General features: G+C 39.6%; 1 pseudogene; it reads right to left on the bottom strand.

The window, feature by feature from the left end:
- Nucleotides 1-8,202: 8,202 nt before the first annotated feature.
- LOC130836392 (serine/threonine-protein kinase PAK 4-like) lies at nucleotides 8,203-9,940 on the bottom strand (annotated as a pseudogene).
- Nucleotides 9,941-10,243: the final 303 nt, after the last annotated feature.

Below are 10,243 nucleotides of genomic sequence, written 5' to 3'. Positions count from 1 at the left end.
ACTTTAATTGTAAAAAGAATATCTTCTTCAATTAAAAGACATGGAATAGCAGAGTACATTTAAAAAAAAACAACACAAATACACTAACAACAAAATATCAGAAAGAGAAATTAAGGAACATTTCCATTTATTATTGCATCAAAAAAATAAAATAAGTTGGGAAAGTTAAGATGGTAGCAGAGTAGAAGGACATGGAATTTGTCTCTCTCCATGGATGCATCAGGAGTACATCTATAGAGGCAACAATTCTCACACTACACTGACTGAACACTAGCAGAAGACCTGGGACACCAGAAAGGACTATAAATATCCCTGCATATTTGGGTAGGACAAAAAATAAAAAAGAAAAAAGAAGAAGGGAGAAGAAGGAGAGGAAACAGGACGGGACTTGCACCCCTGGGGAGGGAAGCTGAAGCACAGGAGAGATTCCTGAATTTGAGGAAAACCCCTATCTCATGGAGGAGCCCCTATTCTGATGGAGAATTCAGTTGGGAGAGAAGGGAGGCAGTTGGGGCTGTTGGAAAAGGGTGAAGTGACTGATCTATGGCAGGTGGGATAGAGTGAGAAATACACAGACCATCCTTACTATATCCCTGTGTGCCCTGGACTGAGACATATGTTCACAAGTGTGAAAGTGACCCGGAAGCTGGAGCATGGGGATTGGAGAATAGGTCCAGGGTGAGAACTGCTGTTGGCTATGGGAAGATGGACTGAGGGTATGGAAGGGAGGGAATTAGCAGCAGGGAATGCCTATGGAGGAAGACAGGACTGCCATGGAAGCAGGGTGATACTGCTGAGTCACATGCAGGGGGAGAAGCCACTCTTTTATCCTCTCTCTACCCACTTGCTTGTGCCCACAAGGAAAAATAAAGGAAGCCCACTCCAGGGCCGGCCCTTGTGTGCCTGCTGCTGAGCACCAGAAAAAGACTGACCAGGTCTGGTCCTTACTAGGTCCGTATCTCTTACAACTGTGGCTGCTGTCTTCCCTGCACATTTGGCACTGCTGCTAGGGCTCCCATGGTCCAAGCAGTTATACCACCTCTGCACCCTGTCCTCACTGAGGCAGGCCCGAAAGCTCCAAGGCAGCCTCAGGGCTAGATTCTTGTGGGTGGACCACATGCAGAGGTGGGGATAAAACCAAAGCTGAACCCCAGGGATGGAGGTACTAAGGGAGAGGATTGAAAATCTTTCCATCACCTTACAAGCTGCAGATTAAATCCCCCTATCAGCTAGATAGACCCTGCGTCTATGGAATATCTTAATAGACAATGAGTGTTCCCACAGATGAAAAAGGTCTAGTTCTGGCAGCTGTGGACTTTGAGGGCAAACAAACACAGGAATTTTCTGAGTGGTCCGCACAGGGCCCACAGCAGGTCCAGAGTCCAACCCAGAGGCAGAGGAGGGCCTCATGGGGAGGTGGAGGTGGACTGTAGCTCAAGGTGTGTGGAAGGACACTTACAGCTGAGACTCCAAGGAAACATAATTATTATTAATTTTATTATGTTTTGATTCATTCTGTTGCTGGTTCTGGTTTTTTTTTTTTTTTTTTTGTTCTATTTTTTAATTTTGTTTGTTGTCGTTTTAGTTTATTTTTAGTTTAGTCTTTTGGGACCTTTGTGTTTTATAACATACATATATGTACATAAAATATATATATTTAGTTTGCTTTTCTGTTGTGCTGTGTTCTTTTCCCTTATTTTTTTCTCCCTTTTCTTTAGTATATATGTATATTTATATACATATATATATTTATATATTTCCATTTCTACTTTGCTTTTCTCTTGTTCTGTGTTTTCCTCCTTTTTATGTTATTTTAATTCATCTTATTCTATTTCTAATTATTTTTATGGGTTTGTTCTGTTTCCTTGCTTTACCCTACAGTTGGCACAGTGCTTCAGTTTTGTTTTTAGGTTTTGTGTTTTTCATAGCTCTGATTCCAATTGTTTGATTTTGGTTTTGGGTTATTCTGTTTATCTGGTTGTTCTCTTGCTTTTTGTTTTATTTGGTTCTGTTTTTGTTTCTTTTGCATGAGTGTGTGTTTCCTTGTTTCTGTTTTTGTTTGATTTTGTTTTCACCATTTCTCTGGGGATTTGCCATTTTTTCTTTCTTTTCTTTAATATATTTTAGTTATATTTTTTATATTTCTATTTCTACTTTGCCCTTCTGTTTTTCAATCTTCTCTCCCATTTCTCTCTCTCTTTTATTTTTAATCATTTTCATTGGATTGTTTTGTTTCTTTACTTCATTCTTCAGTTGGCACTCTGCTTTGTTTCTTTTGTGTGTATGTGTTTTGTTGTTGTTGTTGTTGTTTGTTTTGTGTTTTTGCTGGTTTTCTTTTGAATTGTCTGATTTCATTCTGGGGTTCTTTTGTCCCACTGTTCTCTTGCTTTTTGTTTTATTTGGTCCTGTTTATGTTTCTTTTGTGTGTGTGCATATTTCCTTGTTTTTGTTTTTGTTGTTGTTGTTGTTGGATTAAAATTTTTACCATTAATCTGGGGCTTGGTTAGTCTTTTTAAATCCTTTGTATTGCTTGGAGTGACCTGCAGGGTCTTCGTTCCTAGGCCAGAAGTCAGGCCTGAGGCTCTGGGGTGGGAGCACCCAGTCCAGGATGCTGAAACATGAGAAAACTCCTGGCTCCAGGGAAGGTTAATCACAAAGAGCTCTCACAGAGAGCTCTATCTGAATCCAAGATCTGGCTCTGCCCAACTGCCTGCAGTTCCCAGTGCTGGATGCCTCACACCAAGCAACAAACAAAACAGGAACACAACCTACCCATCAGCACACAGACTACCTAAAGTTATACTAAGCTCACAGACACCCCAAAACACACCACCTGACACAGCCCTGCTAATCAGAGGGAAAAGACTCAGCTCTAGCCACTAGAACACATGAACCAGCCCATCCCATCTGGAAGACTACGCAGGACACTGGGCCAACCTCACTAACAAGGGCAGAGGACAGAAGCAAGAGGAAATACAACCCTGTAGCCTAGGGAAAGGAGAACCCAAATACTGTAAATTAAACAAAATGAGAAGAGAGGAAATATATTGCAGGCAAAAGAGCAAGATAAAAAGCCACAAGACCAAATAAATGAAGAAATAGGAAAGTTGCCTGAAAAAGAATTCAGAGTAATGAGAGTAAAGATGATTCAAAATCTAGGAAACAGAATAGAGGAAATACAATAAATGTTTAACAAGGACCCAGAAAAACTAAGCAGCAAACAAACAGTAACAAACAAAACAATAACAGAAATTAAAAGTACTCTAGATGGAATTAACAGAATAATTGAGGCAGGAGAACAATCCTACCTCAAGAAAAAAGAAAAATCTCAAATAAACAACCTAACCCTACAACTAAAGGAATTAGAGAAAGAAGAACAAAAAAAATCCCAAAGTTAGCAGAAGGAAAGAAATCATAAATATCAGATCAGAAATAAATGAAAAAGAAAAAAGACAATGATAGCAAAGATCAATAAAACTCAAAGCTGGTTTTTTCAGAAGATAAACAAAATTGATAAACTATTAGTGAGACTCATCAGGAAAAAAAGGAAGGAGACACATATCAACAGAACTTAGAAATGAAAAAGAAGTCACTACTGAAACTGCAGAAATAAAAAGGATCATGAGAGACTACTAGACTATTACAAGCAACTATATGCCAATTGAATGGACAACCTGGAAGAAATGCATAAATTCTTAGCATAGTACAACCTTCCAAGTCTGAAACAGGAAGAAATAGAAAATATTAACAGGCCAATCACAAGTACTGAAATTGAAATTGTGATTAAAAATCTTCCAACAAAGAAAAGCCCAGGCCAAATGTCTTCACAAGTAAATTCTATCAAACATTTGGAGAAGAGCTAACACTTATCCTTCTCAAACTCTTCCAAAAAATAGCAGAAGGAACACTCCCAAATGCATTCTCTGAGTCCACCATCACTCTGATACAAAAACCAGACAAAATGTCACACACAAAAATAAAATGACAGGCCAATATCACTGATGAACATAGATGCAAAACAAAATACTAGCAAAGAGAATCCAACAGCACATTACAAGGATCATACACCATGATCAATTGGGGTTTATACCAGGAATGTAAGGATTCTTCAATATATGCAAATCAAACAATATGATACACTATATTAACAAATAAAAGGATAAAAACCATATAATAATCTCAATAGATGCAGAAAAAGCTTTTGACATACTTAAACACCAATTTATGATAAAAACTCTCCAGAAAGTGGGCATAGAAGGAAACTACCTCAACATAATAAAAACCATATATGACAAACCTACAGCCAACATCATCCTCAATACTGAGAAGCTGAAAATATTTCCTGTAAGAATAGGAACAAGACAAAGGTGGCCACTCTCACCACTATTATTCAACATAGTTTTGAAAGTTTTAGTCATGGCAAACAGAGAAGAAAAATAAATAAAAGGAATCCAAATTGGTAAAGAAGAATTAAAACTGTTTGAAGATGCCATGATACTATACACAGAAAATATTAGATGCCACTAGAAAATTCTAGATCCAATGGATGAAATTAATGCACAGAAACCTCTTGCATTCTTACGTACTATAACAAAAACTCAGAGAAATTAAGGAAACAGTCCCATTTTCCACTGCAGTAAAAATAATGAAATATCTAAAGATACACCTACCTAAGGAGGCAAAATACTTGTATGCAGAAAACCACAAGACACTGATGAAAGAAATCAAAGACAATACAAGCTGATGGAAAGATACACCATGTTCTTGGATTGAGAGAATTAATACTGTGAGAATGATTATAGTACCCAAAACAATCTACAAATTTAATTCAATCCTTATCAAATTACCAAGGGCATTTTTTCACAAAACTAGAACAAGAAATTTTATGATTTTTATGGAAACACAAAAGACCCCAAATAGCCAAAAAAATCCTTTGAAAGAAAAATGGAGCTGGAGAAATCAGGCTCTCTGACTTCAGCCTATACTACAAACTTACAGTCATCAAGACAGTATGGTACTGATACAAAAACAGAAATGTAGATCAATGGAAACAGGATAGAAAGCCAAGAGATAAATACACACACATATGGGCACCTTATCTTTAACAAAGGAGGCAAGAATATACAATGGAGAAAAGACAGCCTCTTCAATAAGTGGTGTTGGGAAAATTGGACAGCTACATTTAAAAGAATGAAACCAGAACATTTCCTAACATCATACACACAAATAAGCTCAAAATGGGTTAAAGACCTAAATGTAAGGCCAGACACTATAAAATTCTTAGAGGAAAACATAGGCAGAACACTCTATGACATAAATCAAAGCAAGATCCTTTTTGACTCATCTTCCAGAGTAAGGGAAATAAAAATAAAAATAAACAAATGGGACCTAATGAAATTTAAAATCTTTTGCACAGCAAAGGAAACCATAAATAAGACAAAAAGTCAACACTCAGCATGGAAGAATGTATTTTCCAATGAAGTAACTGACCAAGATTTAATCTCCAAAGTATACAAACAGCTCATGCAGCTCAATATCAAAAAAAAAAAAAAATCCAAAACTGGGTGGAAGACCTAAATAGACATTTCTCCAAAGAAGACATACAGATGGCCAAGAGGGCCATGAAAAGATGGTCAACATCACTAATCATTAGAGAAGTGCAAAGCAAAACCACAATGAGGTATCAACTCACACTGGTCAGAATGGCCATCATCAAAATATCTAGAAATGATAAATGCTGGAGGGGCTGTGGAGAAAAGGGAACCCTCCTGCACTTTTGATGAGTATGTGAATTGATACAGCCACTATGGGAAACAGTATGAAGGTTGCTTAAAAAACTAAAAATAGGAATACCATATGACCCAGCAATTCCACTTCTGAGCATATACGCTTATAAAACCATAATTTAAAAACATACATGTAGCAAAATGTACATTGAAGCACTATTTACAATAGCCAGGACATGGAAGCAACCTAAATGTCCATCAACAGATGAATGGATAAAGATGTGGCACATATATACAATAGAATATTACTCAGACATAAAATAGAATAAAATTGAGTAATCTGTAGTGAGGTGGAGTCTGTCATACAGAGTGAAGTAACTCAGAAAGAGAAAAACAAAGTGAATACTAATGCATTCATATGGAATCTAAAAAATGGTACTGATGAATTCTTTGGCAGGGCAAGAATAAAGATGCAGATGTAGAGAACAGACTTGAGGACACAGTGGGGGAAGGGGAAGCTGGGATGAAGTGATAGAGTAATATTGACATATATACACTACTAAATGTAAAATAGGTGGCTAGTGGAAAGCTGTTGCATAGCACAGGGAGATCAACTAGATTATTGGTGATGACCTAGAGGGGTATGATAGGGAGGGTGGAAGGGAGGTCCAAGAAGGAGGGGATGTGAGGATATACATGTACATACAGATGATTCACTTTGTTGTACAGCAGAAACTAACACAACATTGTAAAGCAGTTATACTCCAATAAAGACCTGATTGGGGAAAAAATACCTAGGAATGAACCTACCTAAAGAGGCAAAACATCTGTACTCTGAAAACTTACAAAAACTGTAAGATACTGATGAAAGAAATTGAAGATGACACAAACAGATGGAAAGAATCAATGTGTGTTCTTCCAATCTATGTTCTTGGATTGGAAGAATCAATATTGGAAGAATCAATATTTTTAAGAAGAATGAAATAATGCCATTTGCAGCAACATGGTTGGACCTAGATATTATCATACTAAGTGAAGTAAGCCAGGGAGACAAAGCAAATATCATATGATATTGTTTATATATTGCTAAAAATGATAAAAATGAATTTATTTACAAAACAGAAATAGACTGACAGACATATAGATATAGGGAAAAAAAAAACTTATGGTTACCAAAGGGGAAAGTTGGGGATGGATAAATTAGGAATTTGTGATTAACATATACATACAACTGTATACAAAATAGATAACCAACAAATACCTACTATATAACACAGGAAACTATACTGAATACTTGTATAAGGGAAAAGAATCTGAGAAATAATCAGTTATATATTTTTAACTGAATCACTGAGCTGTACAACTGAAACTAACACAACATTGTAATTCAGCATACTTCAATAAAAAGTTAGAAAAACTGAAAAAGGCAAAAAGACACAAAGATACAGCTATACATTTTCTACGAGACTCACTTTTTGATATAAGAACACACAGAGACTGAAAGTGAGGAGGTGAGAAAAGATATTCCATTATTCTATACAATGGAAACCAAAAGAAAGCAGGATGGATATATGATTATATCAGCAAAATAGACTTTAAGTAAGCAAATAAACAGCAACAAAAAATACATGAAAATTAGTCATCACGAGAGACCAAGAGGAATATTAAATAATGATAAATATGTCAATTCAGCCTGAAGATATAATAATTATAAACATATATAACCTATATTAGAGCACATTAATATACAAAGCAATAATTTATAGCCAGAATAGAGAAAAAAATGACAAAACAAATAGTTGGAAACATCAATATTTCACTTGTTATAATAAACAATTTATACAGACAGAAAACTATATATGGAAACAAAGGAACTGAGCAACACTATAGACAGCACAGGGGCCATCTGTCACCAACTGGAGGAAGGGACTAGAGTGTTATAAAATGACAATTTGAATATATTTCTAGAAAGGAAGGGCCTGCTCAGGTGCATTAGTCATTTACCACCAAGATCATGATGGGCGGGAAATCTCAATCCGTTTCCCCATTGGGTTACAGAAAAGGAGTGCAGGGCTAAAGGACAAGGCCACCCTTCAGACATTAGTGATTGGTCCTGAAGTGTCTAAGGGGGAGGGGCTGTGCATTAGGTAAGGCCTCAGACACCAGTTCGAAGGCTGGAGGACATAGTAGCTGGACATTCTGCATGTGCACAAGCACAGTCATGGGAGCATATGCACACACAGATACATACATATTTTGTAGTGTTGTCTCCATCTGCAGTGGCCCCCAATGCAGATTTCCAGTGATGGAAGGACTGCTATCCCTCCTAGAGATAGGAAAACTCAGGGGAAGTTCTGTCCTGAGGGGTAGGGGGTGGTCCTGGGAGCCTCACTTGCTTCTATGAGTCCCTGCGTTTTTTTTTTTTTAAGTCACGAAATCAAAATCAGAGTTCAGTAGTAGGGTCTAACACACACTGCTACCTCATCTCCTTCAGCAAGGAGGATAGGACCACACAAAGTGTCTCCCAGGCTGAAAGGAACAGGGATATTTCCAGCTGGCATGGAGCAAGGCATGGGTAACACTTTGGTTCAGGGACAGGGCACTGAGGCTCATTGTTGTGCAGGAGGGGCCCAATCTTGGCAGGTGAACTGCTTTGGACAGGAAAAGGTGCTTCAGCAGCTCAACCATTTTAGCCTGCTGTGCTGGTTCACACATAAGTAGGGATTCCAGGAAGCCCTTCCAGAATGGCAACATCTGTGCAGGGTCTTTAGTCAGGGTAGTAGATTGTCCTGAATCAGCTTCATGTTTTTGCCTGTTGAAATAGGTGGCTCCACATCCACCATCTTGCTCACCATGACCCACAGAAACCAGACCCCCTGGTCCACAGGGAAGGCAGGAGACAAGCTGCAGGGTCATCCAGTACAGCCTACTGATTAGTGACTTTCTCCATTAGTGACTTTCTCTTCTTGCTCATCTGTGTGCAGAACTCAAAGTCTGACAGCTTCACTCTACTGTTATGGATCAGCAGAACAGAGTCACTCTTGATGTCGCAGTAGATGACAACCTGCATGTGAAGCACAGAAAAGGCCTGCTGCATAGCTAGGTACACAGCAGCAACCTGCTCTTCAGTCATCCTGGTGTGGGTGACATGGTGAAGGTGCTTCCCTCTAGGGAAGTCATCACTACCCAAAAATCATCTCCCACCAGGTAGCTATTGCATATCTTCACTGCATTCTGATGCTGGTAGTCCCTCATGATCAACACCTTGTGGAAGAAAAGCTTGTGCCTCTGCTCTTTATATAGGTAGAACCCCTTGAAGGTTACCAGCCTGCCTGAATTGTGCATGTTGGAAATGCATATCTTGGGAGCACTCACCTATGTTGATGAAGTTTTCCACCTAGGTGCAAAGCTTGCCAGGATCTACCACCAGCTCCAGGGCAGCCCAGAACTGCTTATGGGAGTCTCCCTGAGGATCCTGCTGTGGAGATTGGGAATTTAGGGAGTTAGGGGAGAAACAGCAGGTGCAATGAGGGTGTGGGCTGGGGGAGCAGCTGGGGCTCAGAGGTATGAAGGCCTAACACTTCAGGGTTGGGTGGCCATAGGCTTTGCTGGGAGCCCAGGAGAAGCAGAACTGGGGGAAGCTGGGACTCCGTTGCTGATGGCCCATTGAGGGCAACCACATGAGTCTCCCCTTGGGCACCTGGAGACAGGTGGACTATATCAGCTGTGCTGTAAATATTAAAGGTCCGGACAGTCAGCACTTTTGCCTCACTGGATGAATGGGGAGGCTGGGGGTTGCAGATCTTGAGCCCAGAGTGGGTACATGTCCCAGTAGGACTCCTGGGACCCCCAGTCCTCTCCTGAAAGATTTGGGTCTCTTGTCCAGCTCCACCAATGCCTGTCACCATTTCCGCCACCAGCCTGGCTGTGATATGTGAGCCAGCCCTGGCCACCAATCTTTTCTGACTGCAGAGACCTGCTCCACAGGCATCACATTTTCCTGGTAGACATGACTGTATGGTAGTAGGCTCTGTGCTCAGTGAGTTCAAGTGTGTCAGGAATATGTTATCAAATTCATCCAACCACATGAGGGCACCATTTTTGGTGCCTTTTCTGCTCCACATGATCTTCTTGGGGACCCCAAAGTCTGTATGTGTGTGGTGCTCAAAGTTGGTAGGTAGGAAGATCTCTACTTGCTTCTTCTTCCCAAACATGATGCTAAGGCTCTAAGAGCTGCTAGTGCATAGATGTGGGCTTGACCCAGTAGGTCTGGTTTGATGCAGGCTGTGCTAAGAGTGTCCCTGGCAGGTGATGTTTCCTCTTGGGGCTTCAGTTACTTATTGGTGCAGTGCTGCACTCACTCCCTGCCCAGCACAACCCTCAGCTCTGTTGCACTGCTGGTAACTCGGCTGTCACTATCAAAGAGCAACATAAATCATTTTCTTTTCAAGTACATATGGGACATTCTCCAGAACATATGGTATATTAGGGCACGATACAAATCTAAGTAAATCAAA

Source organism: Hippopotamus amphibius, chromosome 15 (genome assembly GCF_030028045.1).
Source record: "Hippopotamus amphibius kiboko isolate mHipAmp2 chromosome 15, mHipAmp2.hap2, whole genome shotgun sequence".
NCBI classification, from domain to species: Eukaryota; Metazoa; Chordata; class Mammalia; order Artiodactyla; family Hippopotamidae; genus Hippopotamus; species Hippopotamus amphibius.
Note: the sequence above shows the minus strand (reverse complement) of the source record. Positions and strands in the feature narration are given on the sequence as shown.